General features: G+C 44.5%; 1 protein-coding gene across 4 annotated transcripts in view; it reads left to right on the top strand.

Moving 5' to 3' along the window:
* Positions 1 to 12978: 12978 nt before the first annotated feature.
* LOC113991446 (sodium channel protein type 5 subunit alpha-like) overlaps positions 12979 to 24271 on the top strand; it is a 215727-nt gene continuing 204434 nt past the window's right edge. For all 4 annotated transcript variants that reach the window (XM_027727795.2, XM_027727793.2, XM_027727796.2 and 1 more), the window contains exon 1: positions 12979 to 13135. The gene's annotated coding sequence lies outside the window, so the exon portion shown is untranslated. The remainder of the gene's footprint in view (positions 13136 to 24271) is intronic.

The following is a 24271-nucleotide window of genomic DNA, read 5'->3' on the forward strand; positions in this document are numbered from 1 at the left end:
AGCCTTACACTTAAAATTGCAAGCTTGCCTCTTTGTTTAAATTGCCTTGACTTCAATGCCTTTCACACCTTTAATGCTACATTAAAAATTTATTTAGTACCTTCAATGAAAATATTATTCATGATCACCTCTGTATTTATTATTTTAATGTGATTGGAAGGAACTCCTAAAGCCTCTCACCCAGGCATTTTCTCAACTATCATGAAATCTTTTGACTCTTGTCAACACCTTCCTATATCTGACAAACCAATAACAGCCGAGGTTTGCCGTGGTCAATATAGTCATGATGGCAGGCAGCCAAGTATCTTCTCCTTGGAATAGAAGAAAAGGAACCAACAGTCAGGAACTTCATCGGATGTGGCAAAGAAAGGGTTGACATTCACCCATCAGGAGACAGCTGCAAGAGATAAACAATCAGGGAACAAACTACAATATAAAGGCAGGAGATGAGTGCCTATGCTAAGGGAAGTGGGTTTGGGGCTTTGTTTGTAGGTTTGAACAATTGTCCTAAACTAGTGGTGGCCTCTGTATCTAATGAGGTGACAGCGCAGTTATAGATATATTTACTCTGTTTTTTTAGACAGGCTTTTGCTGGGACTGTTGTTCCAGTCAGGCTTTCCACGTATGTGTATTTGGAGAGTTTATCCTAGTTGAATTTCTTTTTTTTTTTTTTTTTTTTTTTTTTTTTTTTTTTCTGAAGGAATGACTGCATTTGCTTGCCTGTTTTATGAGCTGGGTTTCATTGTTGCACTTGTCTTTGTGTTGGAGACTCTCTCTGGAGTGATGGTGTGTTCCTGGGGCAGGACTGACATGAGTGATTTATGTGTGTCCATGTGTGGTACAGAAGTAGTAAAATGGTGACCCCATTTGTAAGAGAAAATGGTGCAAACTCTCACTGCACTCTGAAGTTTGTGCCTTTGTCTTACCTATGTTTACTCTTCAACTTTTACTTCACTTTGTCATCTGTAGAAACCAGCTTTTGTTTTGGTGTATTTATCTTTTTAATATGAGCATGAGTACAGAAAGGGCTAAGAAGTAAAAGTCAGTTAGAGAAAGCAAAATATGATGAGTAACAGGTGGTAGAAAGAGCTTCTCAAGCATCCATTCTCAATGTTGGACTCCTGAATGCCCATGAAGAGGGGCTGCTCTTGTAGCCTTCCAACTCTTTTGGAGGCCCAGGTCAATCGTTAGTATTGTGTGTTATTGCCCATGGGTGGCTGTGTTTGTGTTGAGAACAGCAATTCCCTTCAAAAACCTGGCAGAAGCCTCAATCCTATCCCATTTAAAGTCACTCCCAAATCAATGCTTGAAAATAGATGAAAGAATAAATAAAAAACCCTAAACCCTCTCTCTGAGAGAACACTTAAACATTGGGGAGGGGGGGAAAAAAATTGGGCTTTTCTTGATGATGAAGGGAGCATTCAATATCCACCCAGGGTCTGACCCTGCACTCACAGGGGTCAACTGGGAAAGCAAAATGCAGTGGTTCAGTGTGTGCATTGATGTGCTTTAATGTGAGTTTTCCAGTCCAGGGCATATGGTCCTTAAAGGCTTCATTTGTCAGACATAGGATATTGCATTAAGGATGAAATATGAAAAGCTGATGGCCTTGAGTAGTTACAGGTTTGTATAAAATCTTCTCCAAAGAGTTAAAACAGAAATATTTGAAAGATTCCTCCATTTTTAACAGGTTGAATTTTTGCATGCTTGGAGACCCCAGTGACTTCACTTAACTTTTCTTGGGAGGCAATTGAGCCTGCTGCATTAGCTGCCAGGTCCTGGTTAAATGATCTCCTCATCCTGCTCTTTCTTGGTCCTGGGCAGGCTCATCGATTACATTAGGGTTACAGGTGATTTATGCTGGAGGTTCCTCTTGTAGAGGTTCTGACTTCATCTCAGATCTAGCTTGGTCTAAAATTACTTACTGCAGAAATGAAGGTAAGGGGGAAATTGGTGGTGGGATCTGATAGAAGTATAAAAATGGAAGTGGGAGTAATCAGGAGAGGGGTGAGAAACTTGCAGACTGCTGGCAAACAGACTGAGGAAAGAAAGAGAAAGCCAAAAGACATATGATGGTCAATGCTTGGCTCTTCTTCACTAAGGCAAAAGATGTAGCTGGTGCATTGTGCTGGTTTTGGCTCAAGTAGAGTTGGTTTTCTTCACAAGAACTATGATGGGACCAAGTTTTAGATTTGTGCTGAACACAGTGTTGATAATACAGAGATGTTTTTGCTGTTGCTGAGCAGCACTTGCACAGCATGAAGGCCTTTTCTGCTTCCTGTATTGTCACACCGGTGAGGAGACTGGGGGTGCATGAGAAGTTGGGAGGAGATACAGCCCAGACAGCTGACCCATCTGACCAAAGGGATATTCCCCTCCACGTGACATTGTGCTCAGTATATAAAGTGGGGGGAAGAAGTAGGGAGGATGTTTGGAGTAATGGCATTTGTCTTCCCATGTCACCATTGTGTGTGATGGAGACCTGCTGTCCTGGAGATGCCTGAACACCCACCTGTCCATGGGAAGCGTTGAATGAATTCCTTGTTTTGCTTCGCTTCTGTGTGTGGCTTTTGTTTTATCTTTTGAACTTTTATTCCACCCACGAGTTTTCTCACTTTTTCTCTTCTGCTTCTCTCCCTGATCCTGCTGGTGGGGGAGTGAGTGAGTGACTGGTTGGTGCTTAGTTGCTGTCTGGGATTAAACCATGACAGGTGGTTTTGGTGCCCTGTGTGTAGCTAGAATGGTTAGAGATAATGAGAGATTTGATTGAAATGTTCCAGGTCAATTTAATAGCAGTTATTGCCATCTAGATATTAATTGTCAGGCTCCTGTTCTTGCCATGGGGCTCATCTGCCTGACTGTATTAGTCTAGTGCTTGTCAGTGGCTGCCTTTTGCCTTTGCTGCTCTCTGTAGCACTGATCATCTCCCTCTACTGTGCCTGGGCATGTTTTCACAACAGCCACAGCAATGTGCCTGCACTGGCAGATGGCCAGGGCACCACAGCTGAACTGGACAGGCTGGAACTCCAGTGTGAACTTCAGTCAAAGGGACTGTGAACCGTGGGTGAGTCCATGAGGGAATAGATATCCACCAGCAGCCCACAAAGGACCTCATGCTGGAGCAGGTTCGTGCCTGAAGGAGACTGTGATCCTGTGAAGGACCCACACTGTTTGTGAAGAACTGCAGCCTGTGGGAAGGACCCACGTTGGAGAAGTTCGTGGAGAACTGTTTCCCATGAGTGGGACCCTGTGCTGGAGCAGGGGAAGCAGAGATGCCCCCGAAACCTGTGGTGAAGATGATGGTGAGGCAGCTGTGCCCCTGCAGCCATGGAGGACTGTGATGTGGACTCTTAACAAGAACCCCTTGTTGTTGACCATGCTGAGGATGAGGGGAGGAGTTCACTGCAGTGAACCTGTCCCAAAAGGACCAGGGCTAGAGATCATAATGGATGTGCCTTCAAATTATTGTCAGCCATTATTTGAGTTGTATGTTACAGGAATTACTATAACAGGAACCACATGAACCAATGGAGGAAAGGCATTAAAAGAAGCAGTGCAAGAGCAGAGTGACCCAACTTGAGCTAGTTTTGGTGCCCAGTAATTCAGTGCAACACACCACCCCTCCAGTTCTGAGTGGTCACCATAACTGATGGAGCCCAAAGTCATGGACTAAATGAACACAAAGGACTTTGTGTACATAGAGTAAGGGAGTGACTTCTGTGTGTTGTACTGAAGGATGGAAGGGAGGTGGTGGTTAATGAGGTGTTGGATAGTCTGGGACCTGACCACAACACATGGTATGGAATAAGGGGTGCAACATGGTGGATTTGGCTGGGGTAGAGTTAATTTTCAGTATAGGGCTGTGTTTTGGGGTTGTGTTGAACACAGGGCTGATAATACAGATGTGCTTTTGCTATGGCTGAGCAGTGTTTTCACAGAGCCAACGCCTTTTCTGCCTCTCACGCTCTCGTGCTGGTGAGGTGTCCAGGGGTACATGGGAGGCTGGGAGAGGACACAACCAGGATAGCTGATCCCAACTGACCAAAAGGATATCTGGGGCCATGTGACATCATGGGCAGTGTATAAAGTTGGGGGAAGAAGGAATAAATAGGGGACATTCAGAGTGATGGCATTTGTCTTCCCAAGTCACCATTATGTGTGATGGAGCTCTGCTATCCTGGGGATGGCTGAACACCTACCTGCCCTTGGGAATTGTTGAATGAATCCCTTGTTTTGCTTTGCTTGTGTATGTGGCTTTTGCTTTACTTATTAAACTGTCCTTAACTCATGAGCTTTCTCATTTTTATTCTTCCAATTCTCTCTCTGATGCCACTGGTGGGGGAAAGAGGAAGTGGCTGTGTAGTACTTGGTTGCTGTCTGGGTTTAAATTGTGACATACATATATTTATTAACTATTTTTAGTTGTGTAACCTTCACTCAAAGGTGGAGATTTGCATAAGAAAGCATTTCTTGGCACTACCAAAAAGAGTCTGGCTGCATCCTCTTGACACCCTCTCTTCAGTTACTGATATACATTGATGAGGTCCCCTCTCGGTCATCTCTTTTTAAGGCTGAACAGGCTCAGCTCCCTCAGCCTGTCCTCATGAGAGAGATGCTCCAGTTCCTTCACCTTCATAGCCTCTGCTCTAGGAGCTCCATCCCTCCTGTCCTGAGGAGCCCAGAACCAGGCACAGCACTCCAGATGTGCCTCACAAGGTCTGAGTAGAGGGGCAGGATTACCTCCTCTTGACCTGCTGGCCATACTCTTCCTAATGGCATCCCAGGATACCATTGGCCTTCTTGGCCCTCATGGCACACTGCTGTCTCATGGACAGGTTGTTGTCCAACAGGACCCCCAGGTCCTTCTTGGCAGACCTGGAATGCAGAGCTGCTTCCCAGCAGGTCAGCCCCTGGCCTGTACAGGTGCCAGGGGTTATTCTTCCCCAGGTGCAGGACCCTGCATTTGCCTTTGTTGAACCTGAGGCAGTTCTTCTCTGCCCATCTCTCCAAACTGTAGAGGTCCTTCTGAAAGGCTGCACAACATTCTGGGGTATTGTCTACTCCTCCCAGCTCTGTAATTGTATAAGGTTCAACAAGGCCAAATTCGAGGCCCTGCACAACAATGAGTCACAACAACACCTTGCAGTGCTACAGTCTGGGGGGAGAGTGGCTGGGAAGCTGCCCCGTGGGAATGGACCTGGGGCTGTTGGCTGAACTTGAACTTGAACCAGCGTGAGCCCTGGTGGCTGGGAAGGCCAATGCACGTGGCCTGTACCAGCAATAGTGTGTCCAGCAGGACCAGGGCAGTGATTGTTGCCCTGTTCCCAGCACTGCTGAGGCTGCACCTCAAATCTTGTGCTCAGTTTTGGGCCCCTCACTACAAGAAAGACATTATGGTGCAGGAGTGTGTGTCCAGAGAAGGGCAGCAGAGCTGGGGAAGGGTCTGGAGCACAGATTTGATTGGGAGCAGCTGAGGGAGCTGGGTTGCTTAGCCTGGAGAAAAAACAGCTCTGGGGAGACCTTATTGTTCTCTACAGCTGCCTTCAAAGAGGTTGCAGACAGGTGGGGGCCAGCCTCCTCTCCCTGATAACAAGCAGTAGGACAAGAGGAAATGGCCTCATGTTGCACCAGAGAAGGTTTAGATTGGGTATTAGGAGAAATTTCTTCACAGATTGCCCAGAGGAAGTGGTAAAGTCTCCACCCTTTGGAAGGGTTCAAAAAAATATGTGGATATGGCACTTAAGGGTTTCGTGGTGGACTTGGTAGTACTAGGTTAAAGACTGGACTTAACAATCTTAGAGGTCTTTTCCAACCTAAATGGTTCTACGCAGTGTCAGGTTAAGAGTTTTTCATATTGAAGGAGCTTGAGTTCAGGCCTCATGTTCATTTGGGGCTTCTTAAGCTGATCAGCTTGAAGATGTTGAAAATATATTAATGACATTTGCTGAATTCAGTCATAGAACCATTGAATCATTTATGTTGGACAAAGCCTCTAAGGTCATGGTGTCCAACCATTAACCTAACATGGACATCTTCCTAGCATGGTCATTCTTTCCTCTTTTCAGAAGAAAATAATCTATTGTCACATCTCTCTGCTGTTGCAGTAGACTTGGTTTGGAAATGAAGGAAGAAGCAGGTACCTTTGGGGAAAAGTGATCAGAAAGAGGTCATCAGCTGGATTGGAGACTCTTGCAAATAAAATAACACGAGTACTCAAAACTGGGACTAGACTACAACCCCTGGATTTGCAACTTAATAAAAGGGTGAAAAGATCGTTCAAGGGCACCAGAGAAAGGGCACTGAAAGACAAAGATGATGCAGAAAACTTATAGGAAAGGCTACAAGAAGAGGAACAGGAGAACAACTCAGTTTAATTTGCTCCAGATTTGTCAAGCTTTCATCAGAAATTCTGAACCATTGAACCACTTGTGACCACAATTTCCCTGAGATGTGACCCATGTGAGCATCAACAGGCCTAGAGCAGTCTCATGGAAGTCCACGGCATTATTTCTGTGCTTAAAGACATTGTGGTCATTATTGCACAGTTACATTGGGTCTTTCTACCCCAAGCACTTCCAGGAAGCTGAAATGGCAGAGTTTGAACACAAACTAATAGGCATTACAATTAATTAGGAGATTCAAATTAAAAAAATAAAAAGGAAATGGTTCATGACTCATGTAAAATGTGAAGTAAATGTAGTGGAAGAAAGTTTGCCTTTAATTAGTGTTAAAATGGAGGAGGGAGGGCATGATGGACTGCAGTGAAAGAAAGAAGAGGGATTGGGTTACTAAATGCAGAAAATTATCACTTGGAATTTCCCTGCAGTCCTTGTGGGGATTTTCTTGTTAGCTTTGCCTCAGAGATGCTTCTCAAGGCTTTTTTCTAACTGCAGGTAGTGTTTGACTGAAACCAATCAATCAATCAACTTTCTCTGACTGTGATATTTTATTTTTTAATTTTTTTTATTATTATTTTTATTTCTTTTTTTTTTTTAGTTTTGATGTGGAAATCTTTTCTAAAAATGCTTAACCTTTCACTGGTCTGCTTTGAAGTACTTCCTTATGGAAATCACAGCCAAAACTCCTGTTGAGGTTGGCAAAGTTTAGATTTCACCCTGCTTAAAACATCTCCCTGGGGCATCCACAGTCCAGCTGCACCTTGGAGCTCTCTTGGTTCCCTCCATGGGCTAAGCTTTGATGTCCCTCAGCTACTGAATAGAAGACAGTATCCTCTGCTGGAGAAGTTGCAGGGGTAAAGCAATTTTGGTGTCGTGAGTGGGTGCTTTTGACAAAAAAAAAAAAGAGAGGGAATATATTTTTATTTTACACTTTGTAAAGGCTGAATGTGTGACCAGCTCTTTGTAAGAGGTTTTACCCAACTAGGAAGAGCGGGAGAGCTTGGTTAACTCTGCTTGTTTCCTCCAAATAGGACAGGAAGCTTTGCTGAAACTCAGGCTCTGCCTTTCTGACACTGCTAATCACTAAACCTCATGTAAGTGCTTTCCCCACTTAGTGAAGCTGTGTTTCTCTGCTCTCTGAACTGCCTAATGACCAAATATTTGTGCTGTCCACAGGTGGCAAAAGCATGGTAATGGGTCATAATTCAGCCCAGCCCAGCATAACCTTCTTTGCCTTCTAAATTAAAACACAGCTGTCTTCTGGTGTGACATAAAGTGGCCTAATTTTGGAGCGACTGAGGGGTGAGCCATTTCAGGGAGATGAAAATTAATTTTGCTTTAATGATGTGAGTTGTTATGTCTATCAGAGCCCTGAATGCTTTCTTCACACTTGGACACAGTCGTTGACAGAGGCACTGCCTGCCTGTAATATTTTTTTCCCCCATTAAATTAGATTAGCTCACTTTAGGATTATATCTTTGAGTCTGATTGAACAAATGTAGCAATTTATCCAGGCGTTACAGGATTTCCCCATGGATGCTTGATGAGAGATGCTCCATGAGGATGATACACTTAATTAAAAGATGGAAGCTGAAGACTGATACAGATGTACCCTGACACAGCAGCTGGGTTTGCGTCAGGGTCCCTTTGCTTATTGAAATTGAAGCGTGGGGATGAGAAAAAATCAGGACTCTCATTGCAGAGGAAGGAATAAGTCCAGATCCCAGGCAGGGTTATACAATGGAGTTTTAGCATCATCCCTGGTGTGATTCAGTGTGGGGTTCCTGTAGGGGTTTGGCAGAGTGGGTTAATCTTGTGCTTTCCATGGCACGGAGGGAAGGAGGGAAAGGGGATGTGTGTGGGTGGCAGGGGGGGTGTCTCAGCCCTGCTGGTTTGCTTTATTTCCTCGCAGTGGGGCTGGAAAGTTATCAGAGAAGGGAGCTTGTGGGAGTCCTTCAAGGGGGTCGATACAGGATGGCTCCAACCCTTTTGCCTGGTTAATAAAAGAGCAATGTTTTGGTGATTGCCTTTTCTTCATCCCACATGCCCTCAACCTTCCATCACAGGAAAACCTTTCTTATCCTGGTCTTCTCCTTTATTTCAAAGGAGATTAAAACAAATGACAGTATTTTTCTTTTCCAGTAGAGGGAAGTATTGCCTAAATTGAGTTTTGTGTGTGACATCCTCACAGCACCTTGTGCTAAAGGAGCTTCTCACAGCACTTATCCCAGGTAGTAAAAGGGTTTACAAAAAGCTGGGGTCTGCGAAAAGCAAAAGCACTCCACTTGAGCACCTAGCAGGGTGGGAGGGCATAGAGAAACCTTTCAAATTTGAAGAATAATACTTTTTTTTATTCCTTTTTGCCAAATGAAGTTCTCCAAGGAAAGTGCTCCTAAAGCAGGTTTTCCTTTTTTAAGGGGAAAAAAACCCAAATAATGTGTTTTAAACAAAAACTTCTCCAAACTCAGACTTTCAAGATCTGCAGATTTTTCAGTTTCTTTGTTTTCTGAAAAGGCACTGACAAATGTGCAGAGATATGGGTAAAAGAAAGGTTTTATAAACATCTTTGGGGAATAAATGGCTCTTTGTAACCAGCATTGCTGTCTACAGTCCCTTTAAGAATGTAGTGATTGCTTTGTGGGGAAAAAAAGTATGTTTTGGAGAGAAGTGAATTGAAAGATGACACCAACTGATCTCCCCTCCCATAGTATTTATTTTACTCCTGGTACTTACTTCCACATGACATGCACATTTACTAGGTTTCAGCTGACTTGCCTGAACTTTTTCAGACATTCAGCAAGCCAGCATTACCTGAATGCTTCTTGCAGAAAGGAAGACTTTGGCAAGGCAGAGTAGGTTTAATCAATTTTCCTCTCTCTGATCAGCCTGTCTATAGGGTTCCAATTAACATGGCTGCCTTATGATTAGTGTTTGCATTAAGAGTTGATTCTGTGCCAAGGATGTTCCCCAATTACTGTGTGATTTGGAGCTGCACATATCCAGAGCCCACCTGGGAAGTGCTGCCTTCAGTGTACGTTCCTGGGTTACATTTCTGTACCTTCTGAAGGGATGCTCAAAGGGAGGCAATTTGAAAAGAAAAACCCAAATACTGTGTACATATTTGAAAACTGGGGGAAAAGATTCTTTTTTGGGGGGTAGGAAATGGAAGAACCCTCTCAGTCCTGCTCCTGGTATGGAAGAAATTTGGCAGGTATCTTTCCCTCCTGTACTCCTGCCCACCTTTTATTAACATGATTTATTTCCTTTATAAATATTGCTCTGTTTTTTTTCTATAAGCTGAGTTCAGACTGAGCTGATTTCATTATCACAGGATTTAGGATTTTCTAGTATTATGAATAATTTCTGTATTTGTAAAGACAAATGAAACAGATGGGTTATCCTGGAGTTTCAACAGGGTTTAGCAATGCTTTCTCCCTCTGTAAAAAAGAAGTGGATTCGAAAATTTACAGAAGAATTATCTCTTAGAAACTGCAAAAATGAAGCAAGAAATGATTCAGGATTAGTGGATGGGACATTAAGTGAAAGTTTGTGGCTTTCTCCTCCTCTCCCTGGCTGTGCTACTAAATCTGTGACACTGAGATGCTGCTGGCTCTCAACCTTGGGATCATTGCTAATGTGGTTCTGAAGGAAGAAGGGAGGACAGAGGACCTCCTTTCATGGATTGCAAGTAGAGCAAGAACCATATGGAAGAGAAAATGGAAAACCAATATTTTAACATTTACTTTTAGCTGTCATGGTCCCTTCCACCTGAAATTCCTGACCTAAGGTAAATTTCCAGCAATGTCTGTGTAACATCAACCTGCAGAGGCAAACTCTGGTCTGTGAAAGCACAGGTGAGCATATAATATATAATATTACATAAGTAATAAAATAAAAATTCCCTCAAACACATAATTCAGCCCCAAAACACACATCTTCACATGTAATCAGCACAGAGAGCAGTATGATGTGGTCTATGAATCATAGACTCATTAAGGTTGGAAAAGACCTCTGAGATCCAACCATTAAATTAACTCCTCCTTCATAGGAAGAAGCAGTAGGTTCACATGTCCTCTCTCTTCACAAGCCCAACTACCTCATGATATATTTTTTTAGCTGTTCGGGGGAAGAAACATCATTTTTTTGAGGTGATGTAGGGCACAGCACCATGGTAGAAGTTTCTGCAGGTCTGAGCACCCCACAGTGATGGTTCTGCTGCCCAAGAGTTGGGAGTATTTCTGGGTGCTGAGAGCACTGTTGTGGTGGGACCATGCCATGGCCACCTCAATGTGGAGGATTTCCACTGCAGCTCTGCTGCTGTGATGAGTAATGTGACCCCCAGCAACTATCCCTACACTGTACTTTTGCTATGGTGTGGATTCTTGTTTTAATTGAACTTAAAATGGTGTTGGAAATCATTAAACATTGCTGAAAAAGTGTTGTTCCTCTTGTAAGTTGGAGATGTCCCGTAGAGACATGACAGTGCAGTGGTTGGGGTTCAAAAACGAGTTGAGATGTCACAGACTCACAATCTGACTTTCTGGCATTGAAGATGTGCTCTTTGGGCCCTCATGTGAACCTACTTCCTTTGGTGCATGCACCATTCAGCCCCATGATGAGAGGTTAAACCCCTGAGGATTTGTCTTCCTTTGCCTCCTGCCTTGCACATCATTTTGTGCTGCTCTAGGCTTTTACAGGCTCTTTTCCCACAGGGAAAGCTCCACTCTTCTCTGCCTTTCTTAGTCTTCATTCCCCTCCACCTCCTTTTGTTTGTAGTCTTTGTTTTCCAGTCTCTAACCTCTATTCCCCCTTCCCAGTTCCTTCTCTCCTCTTCCTCACCCAGCTCTTCCCTATGATATACTTCATTTCCTGCTTTTCCAATTCTGAATCTTTGTTCATTTTGAATCCCCCACTTGATAATTTCCTTGAACATGAACTTGTTCTTGAATGGAGACCTGCTCTCCAACCACCTTCCCAGGGTCACTGCAGCCTCACCAGTTTTTTTCTCTACATGATCTGCTCCTTTCCCAGCACTTGCTGTCCTTGATCACTACCAAACCCTGAGCTGCTTTCACAGGAGTGTTTGTTACAACTGCAAACTCTCTTTCCAGAGAGGCAACAGCCACTTTCCAGCACATCACTGAGGCAATAAAGCAATGCCAATCTCCCCTGTACATCCTATTTTACCTCACTCAGTAACTTAAGGGTCTTTTGCAGTTTTTCAGAAGTTTCTTTCACTTTTACCATCCTGAATACTTCAATATTTCCAGCAAGTCCTTGCCACTCCTCTCTACATCCACAGACATCCAGCTATGATCTTCCCAGTCACTGTTGGGCTGCTCATTTTTAGTGAAAGCTGCTGTTCCTACTCATTGGAGTTGCTGCCCTGTAAGCTTGACCCAGGCATCTCTTCCTTAAGGCCTGAGGCACTGGGACAGTCAGCTGCTGGAAGAGATGGGTTTGGTTGTCTGTGGGTGATCAGAGGGCCCACCTTTGGCACGGTTCACCCTTTCTCCCTTCCTCTGTGTGCTCAGGGACCCCTTGCTTTGTCCTGTTCCTCACTGCCTCTCCTCTCCCCCGTGCACCCTTGGCCCTGCTTGCACCCTCTCTCCAAGTCCACCATGACAACTCCCAACTTCCATGGCAGCTTCATCCTCCCTCCTTCCCCCTCCCACCTTTCCCTCCAGTCACTTTCATCTCATCTTTCTCCCTAGAGCATTTAGATGTAGCACCTGGGGACATGGTTTAGTGGTGGACATGCCTGTGCTGGCTTAATGGTTTGACTCAATGATCTCAGGGGTATTATTTTACAAACTAAACAAGTCTGTGATTCTAGCCCTCACTCATCTCACTTCCCACTGCCTTTTCCATCCTTCTCTTCCCTATCCCTCCCTTCTTCCCAGCTCCTCTCATCCCTCCTTTCACCCTAGACCACGCAGATGTAGCACTTAGGGACACAGTGTAGTGGTGGACTTGGCTGTGCTGACTTAACTGTTGGACTTGATGATCTAAGGGGTATTTTACAAATCAAACAAGTCTATGATTCTAGCCCTCCCTCATCCCACTTCCCGCTGCCTTTTCCATGCTTCTCTCCCTTCCTCCCAGCCCTTTTCATCCCTCCTTCCACCCCACCCCTTTTCTTTGCCCATCGTTTCTCCTTCCCCACCCCTCAGCCCTGCCTATCCTTCCTCCGCACCCCTCTGCCTTCCTCCCTATCCCCCCGCCTGCCTCCCCACTCTGCACCTTTCTGCCTCTCTATTCTCCACGCCTCCCTCTCCCACATCCCCCTTTCTCCCTCCCCATCACTCCCCTTCCCTTTCCCTCCCCTCTCTCCTCCCCGGTCCCTTCCCCCCACCGGCTGCAGGGGGCGCTGCGGGGCCGCCCCGGCTGCGCTCGGCGGGGCGGGCGGTGCCTCCGCCGCTCCCTCCGTCCGTCCATCCATCCATCCTTCCCGCCTCCCTCCAGCCCTCCTCCCTCCATCCCTCCCCACTCCCCCCCGCCACCCGCCCGCCCGGCCGGGGCTCCGCTGGCTCCGCTCCGCTCCGGCGGCAGCGGCACAGACGGCGCGGCGGCTCCGAGCCATGAGCGCTCCGCGGCGGGCGGGCAGCGCGCTCCGCGCCCGGCAGCCGGGCGCTTCCTTCCCGCGGGACGGGACCGCTCGCGGACTAAAAACTCTGTGGATACAATGAAGTGGCTCTGGGACTCTTGGTTTAGCAGGAAAAATTAAATAAACCAATGTAAGTTTCTCTCTCTCTCTTTTTTTTTCCTTTTTTTTTTTTGTTTGGTTTGGTTTTGTTGTTTGCCTGTTAATAAAATAATAAAAAGGGGGAAAAAAAAAAAAAAAAAGAAAGAAAGAAACGGAAAAGAAGCCCGGTTCCGAGCGTGTCGCGGACGAGGAACTGGTAGTGCCGGGATTTTCCCTTCCCCAAACTTTCCCTCGAGGCGAGAGGAGAACCGTGATCGTCCCGTCCGAGCAGGGCGGCAGAGAGGGACCGGGGGCTGGAGCAGAGCGAAGTTGGCGTAGCAAAGCTTGTGTTGGGCTGTAAAAGCAGAGCATATATATATTTACATATATATATATGTTACTGTTTAGAGGTAATTCTGGCAGAGAATCGGTCTGGTTTCCATCTCGCTTCCGCACCCAGAAGTGCCGGGAAAGAACAAACAGCAGAGAGAATAATCTGCAAATTGTTTGTTTAATGTTACGTGGTGTCAGACGTACTGGAGTGGAAATTTAGTGGCGGGTTGTGAAGGGAAGAAAAGAACTAGAATAGGTATTTCTGCGGTGGCAGGGAAAATGTATCGTTCTTCTGTATCTTGAGAATATTACTGGTATTACTTGTTGTAAGAACTGACATATTTTAAGTATGTATCTTAATGGCACCACACACCTCAAAGCTCTTTACAGAACACCTCTGCTTAAAATATTTGGAGTTTTTACCAGCACAAATTAAAAACTGGACTTGGCTTATGTAAATAAAAGAAAACTGGGGAGAGCTGTGCTGCACTCCAGCAAGGTGATCATGATTTTATCGAGGCAACCCTGAGGGGAACAATGAATACTGAGAGAACTGTGAGAGAGAATGAAAGCTAAATTAAAGCAAAACTTATGCAACCGAAGTGTGGCTGTATTGGGAATAAATCAGACTTTTTTTTTTTTTTTTTGAGATTTGGGTGAGGAGGTGGAGATGAGCCTCTGGAAAGCGGAGAAACATGCAAGCCAGGCACACTTACAGCAACAGGTCTTGTTTTGCCTGGGAAGGATGAGCTGAGCTTTGTGAGTGCTTGAGCCAAGCTTACCCAGTCACAACTGGGGCAGTGGCTGATCCTGCAGACGGGCATTGGATCCGGGGCTGGTGGCCCCAATTTCTCCCACTGCTGGGCTGGTGAGCAGCTCTTCCCAAAACACAGGGCGGATGGTGGAATAAACGCGGTGATTCAAAGAGGATTTGTCAATACTAAAAATAAACAGGCCCGCAGATGTGTCCTAGAGGGTCATGTACAGGCTCAACATTTTCGGGGCCAATGAGCTGATTTCGGCGATTTTCCGTCTGTGTGTCCTGTCCAAGGTGCTGAAGTTCATTTTGCTGCAATTTCCCAGAATTTCGGGGTTTGGCAGAAGTGGTCTTGGAGGCTTCCTCTCGTCTGAAACCGGTGAGGGGGTTCCCCCCCGGGTGGTATGAAGAAAAAGCAGGGATGTGTTTTCAGACACGTATATTTGATCCCTCCTTTTGGCGTGGGAAAACAGGCCAGGTGGAGACGCAGATGGATCCGGCAGATCCTATAAGCTTTTGGTGGCAGAGAATTGGAAAGGTCAGAGCTGTGAGGCAGTGAGGAGTGAAACCCTCTCATTCTAATGGACCAAGAAAGTGGTGGGTTTGAAAGTGTCAGTTTTGTTGGTTTGAGTGCATTGCCTCAATGAGACATCTGGTTCTGGCAAAGTTGAGGGGAGCCCAGTGCAACAACCGAATGGAGATGATGCAAATGGAATTGAAGTGATATTCACTGATTTTGTTAATATTTTTTTTTTATTCAGATGTAGCCTTTTGAAAGGGCAAACACAGTTGGCAGAGAGCTTCAGAAGTAGAGGGTCCTTTAGAAAAGAAGAATGTCTTTTGGGGGCAAATGTCTCAACATGTAAGCAAGAGAAGCCTGTCCTGCAAGTTGTGATATTTTTAGATTAAAGTGACAAAAGGTCTCAGCCTCGAGTAGTGGAGTTTATGTAACTTTGGTAGAGACAGATCACAGTATTGCCAGAAATAATCACAGATTAATACTTTACTTAACTTGTTCATGATTGGAGTTCAATACTGTCACATGGTTTTTCTCAGATCTTGGCACTCATTCTGACTCATTCATAATGCAGCTTTGTACTTCTGTCTGACACTCCGAGGGTTTTACAAACACGAAGGGTCAGATTCTAAGGCCAGTGTTCTCCCACAGAAGTAGGTTTTGCTGTGAGGAGTCCTGCAGATTTAAAGCATGCCAGAACTCTGTACAGTGTGGTAGAGAACTGATACTGTTTCATGCCCTGAATCATTCGTCAGAGCTCACAGAGGTATTCGGTTGCATCATTGGGTATGTAGCCTAAATACCTTGACCATGAAGGGGGTATGTAGACCACGAGACTTCATGACTCTGAATGACATCTTATGGGTACAGACTTTAAAACTGCAACAGAGTTGAGAGCATTGTATTCCTGACTTGAATGAGAAACTGGCCCTGGTTCTCGCTGTGATGGACTAACACCTGTGGCACCGGCTAACACCTCTCAGGACTTTTACAGGTTACAGGAAAATGTTGAGTGGTTGCTATGTTCTTGGTTTAAATGTGTTGTCAAAATTATATTCAAAAATTTGCTGTTAGGAAATGACATCCTAAACTGGCATGGGAGATTTATGAAATATAGCTAGTTAGTTTTAATTTCTTTAAAATATCCTGTTTATGATATTAAATAGGGATTGGTTTGTCTTCCCATTACCATTTTCTGCTTAATATCTTGAAATATCCTCTGTGTATGCATGTGAGTAAAGAACATGTTGGGTTGCATATTAAAACATGTTGGTTGTCATTTGGAAAGCCTGGTCATGCTTTTCAAAAGGAACAGGCTGTCACCTGTTATCACCTTAGATGCCTTAGTTTTTGGAAGCTCAACTTGAAAAACATAGAAGAGACCTTTTGTTTTCAGAGAGTGAGTGCTCAGTTCTTCCTGAAAATTGCTACCTTGTAAGTTGTCTCTGAACATCCTCAAGAATCACTTCTGAAAATTATAGCCCTAATAGTTAAAAAGTGACAACAACTAATTTCTGAGTTCTGTAAAATAAAACTTTGGTAACACAGAAGCAGCATCACTCTTAAATATACACTTGACCTTTCTGCTTTGTGTTCACATGTTGTCTTCAGGTAGGGCCTTAATCAAAGTATACAGCAATTTATATTTGGAATTCTGTCATCACTTCTCACTTGTACCATCTAGCCTGTAGGAAAACACATGAAGTCAGTTGGGTATACTTCATTTGATCATAGTGAATATCTCTTTAACAGTATCATGTATGACTGCAGAAAAGTTCAGATAAACATGTGTTTATTTATCTTTTAAATAGGATTGTCCTTATGAATATCTACCAAAAGGAAACCCTGGTTGTATTTCTATTGATCTTGGTTTATTATTTAGTCTGCAAACAAAACTGATGGGCCCACTTTGACCTGTCTCTGTCTCTTTGGGTTTCTCTTGCAAAGTGACAGTTTCTAAATCAGGAAGAAAATCAGGTCACATTTCTGGCTCTACAGGATTTATCTCATTGCTCTTCTTTCAAAGTAATTAGAGTTACTAATAATGAGGAAGAGAAAACTTTTCCAGAACTGGAATGTCCCTAACTCCTCTCTCCTTCTGGCAGTTTTTGTGTCACTGAAGAGATCCACGTAGTTCAGAAAGTTTGTTGTGGAGGATCCTTTCGCTCCATCATACGCATGGTATCTTCCTTTTAGTTTAACTGCAGGTGATCTGGTCAGTCTTACAAATGTACCTTCTTTTCCTTAGGTTAATTATGTCTCCTTATTTATTTCCCAGTCATTCTGGGACGGTGTTACTGGACCAGCTCCGGGCTGTCCAGTTGCAGTGAGCGAGATCCCAGATTTCAGGTTGGAAGAAGAAAGAGGGCGCATCTACCGAAGTTATCGCATATCCCAGTCCCCAGTTGACTCAGGACAGAGTGGTTTTGTTAAATGCATGTAGTACCAGCTGTCATAATTGCCCCTTCTACCCCTCTTTTTCAGGTTTCTTATCAGTCTGACTTCACAAAGCCAAATTCCCAGCAAAGATGGCAAAAGAACGACAAAAATTCCCTCTCTTCTCACACGCCCACCTTTGAGGAGGTGTGGCCTGGCCTTCCACGAGGAGGTCACCTTGTGAATCTTTTGTGTGCAAAATTTTCACCAGTGTCAAAAGATTCCTTATCCTTCATGGTAAAACCATGCCTCCTTGCTCTTTGTATTGAACAAAGCCTTTTTTAATCACAGTTCTGCATGACAGGAATGGCTTGGGTTTTATTTTTATCGTAATATTGCAAGAGCTTTTTGAATTAAGAGATCTGACACATCAAATAGTACTGTTGTACCAAAACATGCAGAAAAAATTTAAATTCTCCTAAGCTCCAAGTTTTCTCTTTGCCCTTTTTTATTTGATTTTAAAATCAGAGGTTTTCTTTTATATCTTGGAAAAAATAAGTCCATTCTTTACTGGATTATTTATTTCATCTCTTAGCTTGAATTGAGCTTTCTTGCTTTGCTAAATTTCTACCAAAGAGGCTTTTTACTGCAATGCTGAGAGCCCTACCAACAGGTTGTAGGTTCGTTTAAAGCTTACTGGATTCCTAAGGTGCTAAAACTGCTCTGCATTCAAGTTATCACTTAAAAGATATCTGCAACTTGTGCTTTATTAATTTTAATCCAACTTCAATATGGAATACATAAAAAGTCTTACTGATTTTAATTGCAAGTTTGTAAAAGTTAGGTGACAATGCAGACTGTGGTGTGTTGGAAGAAATGAGTCTTTCTCAATATTCGTGGCATGTGAAGCCTGACTGTGAACACTAAGCCTAAGGTTTTAGGGTTTTGAAGGGTTCTTGGGAGGTGTGAGTTGTGGTTGAGGTTTTTTGCCTGCTGACTTTAAGGCTTAAGAGAAAATAAAACAGATCTGTATGATACAAAGCTATAGAAAAACTTGTCGATGGGCAATTTTTTTTAAGACCTGTTAGCTGAAGGTAGATTAAAGATTAACTTTTTAGGCCAAAATCCATTCTTAAAAACTGTATTATTTCTAAAGTTATTTTTCCAAGATTCTTTTCCTTATCATAATGAAATGGTCACTTTTGCCCCCAAAAATGGTCAGTTTTGTTATTGTCTTGGTGGCTGAATATGCCACTGTTCTGCCTGGCTGGCTTGCAGCACGTTGGGTCTAACAAGCTTTATGTGCATCAAGGCTTCAGGTTTACAGAACCTTGGTCCTGGGAAATCAAAACAGGACAGCACAGAGGGATCACTTCTAGTTATTTCCAGTGAGCAAAAATTCACCCCTGTAGGAGCCAGCTTGGATTTTATGCCCCACTGCCAGCCCTTTTTGGTCCTCTGAGGAGCATCTCTGCTGCCAGGCTGTGCGAGGTCAGACACTGCCCTTGGGAAATCCCAAAAAACATGAACTTTAGAAAGAAGTGATGATAAATAAAGCAAGCTCCCTCACCACGGTGTAAAGCTCCTAAAGAGGAGAAACTCTGTCGTGAAGTTTTTGGTTTTCCCTGTGATGTAGAGTGGGCAGAGGTTTAGGGAGAGTGATGTTAGTGGGAGGCTCTCGGGGATAGGAGGGAGCACCTTTAAAGTGTTTCAGCCTGACCTGTAGACAGGCACTTGGTGTTGTCTGAGGCCTGACACATTAGTGGCCGTTACATAATGCACAATTATAAAATCACACTAAAGCCTCTTTAAAATACCTGCCTGATTATAACAGGGTAATTACGCCGCGTTTAATAGAGATGAGTGCTGCGGGGAAGGGACCCCCCTGCACAAAACTTGTTCCCCTGCCTGCCACATCAGATGCAGCCAGTGGTGCCGTTCTCCTGGCCCGTGGAAGCCCCAAACCCTCCGAAGCCCCCCACGGCGGTGTGCCTGCTCTCGTGTTACAGGGGTTGTCCTTTCCTTCCGACGAGGATTTCTGGCTGTCGCTGCTCCCCATATTAGTACAGCCAGTGCGACGCCGTGACGCGGCCGCCCTCTCTCCCTCCCCGGGGCCCAGCACATCGTCTCCGCTGCCTCCCCAGCCTTATTCCCAGCCTCTGACATCGAGTTATGCGCTGCTCCAGTGCTGCTGGGGGGACCAAAGGCATTGCCGGCCGTGTCCGCAGCAAGAGGGTCTGGAAAGCACTGCAAGTATCTTTAAGAATTTTTTTTTTCTCCCTCCTCTATGTCTTTTCAACAGTGTTTCACGTCGAGAGGTCTAATCTCCCTCGATGCGTGCGCGTGGTTCTCATTCATGTGAGAGCTGGGGCTGCTCCGGCGTGTGTTGTGTGTCCCTTGGGAAATAACCCCTTCGGAGTTGCAGTGCGTGGCAAAGTTCCCCCCCCCGGTTTGCTGAGATCCTCGTAGCTCTTTCCTTCCCTGTGCCCGTCAAACAGAGGGATGAATCCTCCTCTCGGCTCTGCCGGTGTAAATCCAGATCGATTTGTTTGACTTCAGCAGAGCTAATCCAGATTTACACGGCCCTTTCCCTGAGGACTTCCCCCGTTTTTTGCTCTAGGTGACCGTTAGTGGGCCAATGTCAAAATACATCTGATCTAGTCAGATTCCCTGTCTCCAATCATTAATTATTCTCTGGCAAAAGTTTCTGAGGAAGAGCGGTTGTATTTGAAAACAATATACAAATTCTATTGCTAATTTTAGAAAGTGAGTTTTTTTTTTTAGTTGAAACTAAATATAATTTGAAAGATAATGTACAAAGACTTAAATATAGCACTCTATTATACATTGCATATGAATGGTTTCTCTTGGTTTTAACATGTTTAGTTTGTTTTTCCATCTTTCTCAGCAGACAGCTGTTAGATAAAGAGAGAAAAGTAAATAGTTGTTATGAAACTGTACGTCAGAACTAAAGGGAATAAAAAAAAGGAATCATCATATGAATATGGAAAGATAAAGACAAAATAAATCCTGTCTGTGCTTTTCCCCTTTGCCCCATCCTTTCATGACACTTCTGTAGTAGTACTTTGGCTAAAGAAGTACTTTAGTGTTTCTAGAACAAATTTCCTGTAGGTCCATCATGCTCATGTTCCTGCTGGATTCAGGCAGTTTTGAATAGAAGCTCCAAATCCTTCATGGGAGGGTAAAACTGGGGTAGAAACTTTCCCAGGAAAATCTCTGTGGTTTTGGGTTCTTTTGCCCTTAGCGGAAGTTTTACTCAGTTACACTGAGTTTGCTTTTCTATGAAGTTGCTAAACTTGACGACCCTCAAAAGTTTTGTTATGTCCATACGGTGTCTGAACAAGCACCTGCAAGGTGTACAGATTTCCTTCTGGCTGCACAGGATGGCTTGAAAAACTTGCTTTCTCCGGTGGTTGTGAGACGCAGCACTGCTCCTCACATGTCATTACACCCAGGAAAAATTTGTCTTTTTGTTAAAATTTTCTCGAGGTTTTCCCTGTTTTGTGAAACCTGAGCAGTGCTGGGCTGGCGGGTTCTTGCTCTGTGTGTTGTGTATTCAACAGTCAGGTCCCGGTGCAGATCTCTGCTTGTTAGCTGCTTCTTAGGGCAGGCCAGAAAGAACCTAGAAATGCCACACTGGGAAACACATTGCCTTCTTTTATAGAGATATGCAGAATGGCATAAAAGACCCTTAGAACAAAAATAACAATAATTAAAAAAAAACAACCAAAATTATGATTGTAGACTCCTGGGAACAGGGCAAGTGGCTGCGTATGAGCTTATGATCTGAAAACATTGAAATATTCTGGGCTGTGGTTTTCTTTTATTAATTATCCTAAGTGATGTTCAGAACCTGAAACCAAGGCTTTTAGACACATCTCTGGTGCCTAATTCTGCTCGCTGTCTCATAACAGGGTGAATCAGGAGGCTGTTTATTGAAGTCAGTGATGCAGTGTCGATGTAAAAGCGACATAAGGGAGATGGAGGATTTGTTTACGAGCATAAAAGTCCCCTGGACAGTTTAACACTAACAGAGAAAATCACTGAATAGCTGCAAAGCACAGAGCTTAAATGTATCTGAAATAAGTTTTCTGGAGCATTTCCAGAACTATTTTAAAGGCCTGATCCAGAGCCTGGTGAAGCCAAAGGTAAAGCTCCTTTTGACTTCTTCAGAGCTGACATTACACTTTGAAACATCATTCCCTCTCTGAAATTTTGTAAAGCTGTCTTTTAGATGGTTTTTAATTAACCATTATGCCAGATATAATGTCTTTTTTATCCCTCTAGTGCTTGGATTTGTTAAATATAAGAAAGAAATAATAGCACAATTCCTTTTTTCGCACAGGAAATTCTGATTTCCCATGTATTTAGTCATTAGTTGCACAAGCCACAAAAACTCATCTTCTGTTGCTCTGTTTCTCTGTTGGTTTGCCTTTGTGCCTCTCTCTTATCCTCTAGCTTTTGAACCCACTGGACAATTTGATTCAGAGGTTCAGGACTAGAAAATATTTGGGGGTTGTGAGTGCTGTTAAAGGATGTTCCTGGATTGACAATAGACAGACTCAAGGAGTGTAAGAAAGTGTAATGTAAGAAAGTGGCCATGGGGTGACCCAGCCACATACTACACAGCTATGGATCCACCAGAACTCCATAGGGGACCACGTTACTTCAGTAATGTGCGTTGACAGAATTTTTAATGCTATTCCATATTATATTGCATTTTATGTTTAATGTCCCATTTCCAGGCCAGTCACTGCTTCACCTGCACCAACCATGTCCACGAAATCAGGTAATGACAAGTGTGGGCTGTAATTGTATAGTTTTAAAGGGGACTTGGAAACAAAGCCCTGGGATCTCAGCACCTTTAGGAATAATCTGAAAAGGTTCCATCATACGGATTTAGTGCTGGATCCAAACCTGCTGAAGATCCTAGTTGGCTTCAGGAGGTTGTGGATAGGTCTGCATGTGCCATATGCTGAGGAGTGGTTGTCAGGAGTCAGGGACCAAGAGTGCCTTGAGCCATGAGAGAGCTTGAGGTCCTGTTGAAAGACTGGAGGAGGTGAAAGTGGGATGATGTCCCAGAGGACTATGGCCCTCCTGCTCTAATCCTGCCCCATGCACTGCTATGTCTGAGGCTCCTTGTGTGCAAGGGGAATGTTTGACTGTATCAGCATTGCTGCCCAACTTATGTTCATCAGATATGAATAGATCTGATATAATAACCATTTTTATGCATATAAAGATAAATATAAATATATCTGTTTTATTTATATATGTATATATATAAAAATATATAAAACCGAATCAGGAAAGAAGCAAAGACGTGGAAAATGCCATTTCCAGCTTCACCAGTTGTGTACTCCCCATTCTGCTGGGAACTGGCATATCTGTGGTGTCAGATGGCATATGTGTGCCCAGCTAGAAGGTGCTGTAAACCAGGACGAGAGGCAGCAGGGATCGCACCGAGGATACCCCTGAGCTTTGTGTGTCCATGCAACGAGGCTGTGGCTGTTTCTCCCCCAGCCCTCGGCCCGACCATCGCTGCGAGTGGTGCGAGGAAGGGAAAATGGAGGGTGTCCCTGACCCCGGTAATCTCCAGCTGCCACCGAGCCTCCCGGGAGGCACCCGCGGCCAGCGCAGATTAACACAGCCCACAGCAGGGACTGGCTTGCAGCCAGCACGGCCCCGGGATCAAAGGAGCGTGGAGGTGGCTGAGAGCCACCTTCGGGCTCCTCCTCCTCGCCTCGCTCTCCCACAGCTTTTGCCTCCCCCGATAAATCAAACCCACCCTCTGCCGTCGTTGCAGATCAATATGCTTTCCCCCTCCCCCCCGTATCTTGCATAGGGTGTTTATGTCCAGGTGTGCTTTCAGAGCTAATAATTGGCACAGAGTCACCTTTCTTAAGGATCTTGCCAGGGGAGCGATGTGCACACATGCTGGCTGCCTTTTTTCTTGATGAGCAGAAACAGGGGCTTCTGGCCCCAATAGATAAACCGTGATGGTGCAAAGCTGGGAACCATCGTGAGGTGGTCATAGGCAGATCCAGTGCAGAAGCATGCAATGAGCAGTGCCCAGTTCTCTACAGTTCTCTAGGAGGAAAGGATCAGGAGGGAGCAACATGCAGCATTACCTTTGAGTTTAAAAGGTCACAAGGCCCCAGGGAAAACACAGGCATTGGCATACACAGCACTGGAAATGGTGTATTTTATTGGCAAGCTAGTGCCTTGGTTTGGTTTGCAGGGGGTGGTCTACACCAGAAGCTTTATTTCTGTTAGAGAGGTTATTTTTGATGGCTGTTTGTTTACCTGGCCCGGGAGGACAGTGTTTTAAAACATCTTTTGGAGGGACTATCAGTGTTGTCCCTATGAGTTCCAGCAGCCCTTGTGCCCCCAAAATGCAGAGGCTGTTTCCTGCTGCATGGGTGAGCCCTTTCAGGGAGGTTCCTCATCCCATGCACTCCCTTTGGGCACCTTCATTTTCAGCTTCTCAGCTCTGGGCAGTTTTGTAAAGCAGGGAGTGCTGCTGACCAGTGGCAGGGCCATACAAACTGCCAACTACCCCACCAGCCCTTGGGTCAGTAGGTTTGTTTTCCGAGGTGGGGCTGGTGCCAGCTGCACTGTTTTTATGGTGTGATGGTCCCCAGAGGTGGCCAAGGAGTAACTCTGCCTTAACTTCTGTGCATCTGTTGTTTTATCCTTTCCCAATATTAACCCAAAGTCCTGCCCAGACAGGAAACAACCCAAGCAACAACCTGGAGGAATGCCCTTGCAAGGGCATTTTCTCCTCTCACTTCAGTGGACCAGAGTCTCACCTTGAATGCAGAGCAACATCACTTCATGCTCATTTTAAATTGTGGTTTGCAGTACCACGTGGCCCAGAGCAGGACTCAAAAAGCATCATCTCACATATTTAGGTCTATGGGATGCCAAATATGTTGAATATTTTCTCCCCAATGTCAGTTTGAAAGCTAGTTTTATAGTCACAGCTAGCTTTGCATATGTTTGAATCGTTCCCCGCTACATGATTTTTTCCAGGAGGTTCCTATAACATTAATGAATGTGAAAGTTGTGATTAGCATGGGAGATCATTGCTTATAGCAACTACACAATGTATTAGGCCACCCATCAGTCTTGCTGTTAGAGCACTCTGCAGAATTCAATAAGCAGCGTTATTTGCACAGTTG

Source organism: Pipra filicauda, unplaced genomic scaffold (genome assembly GCF_003945595.2).
Source record: "Pipra filicauda isolate LSUMZ 115617 unplaced genomic scaffold, ASM394559v2 scaffold1_size10287979_pilon, whole genome shotgun sequence".
In the NCBI taxonomy this organism is placed as follows: domain Eukaryota; kingdom Metazoa; phylum Chordata; class Aves; order Passeriformes; family Pipridae; genus Pipra; species Pipra filicauda.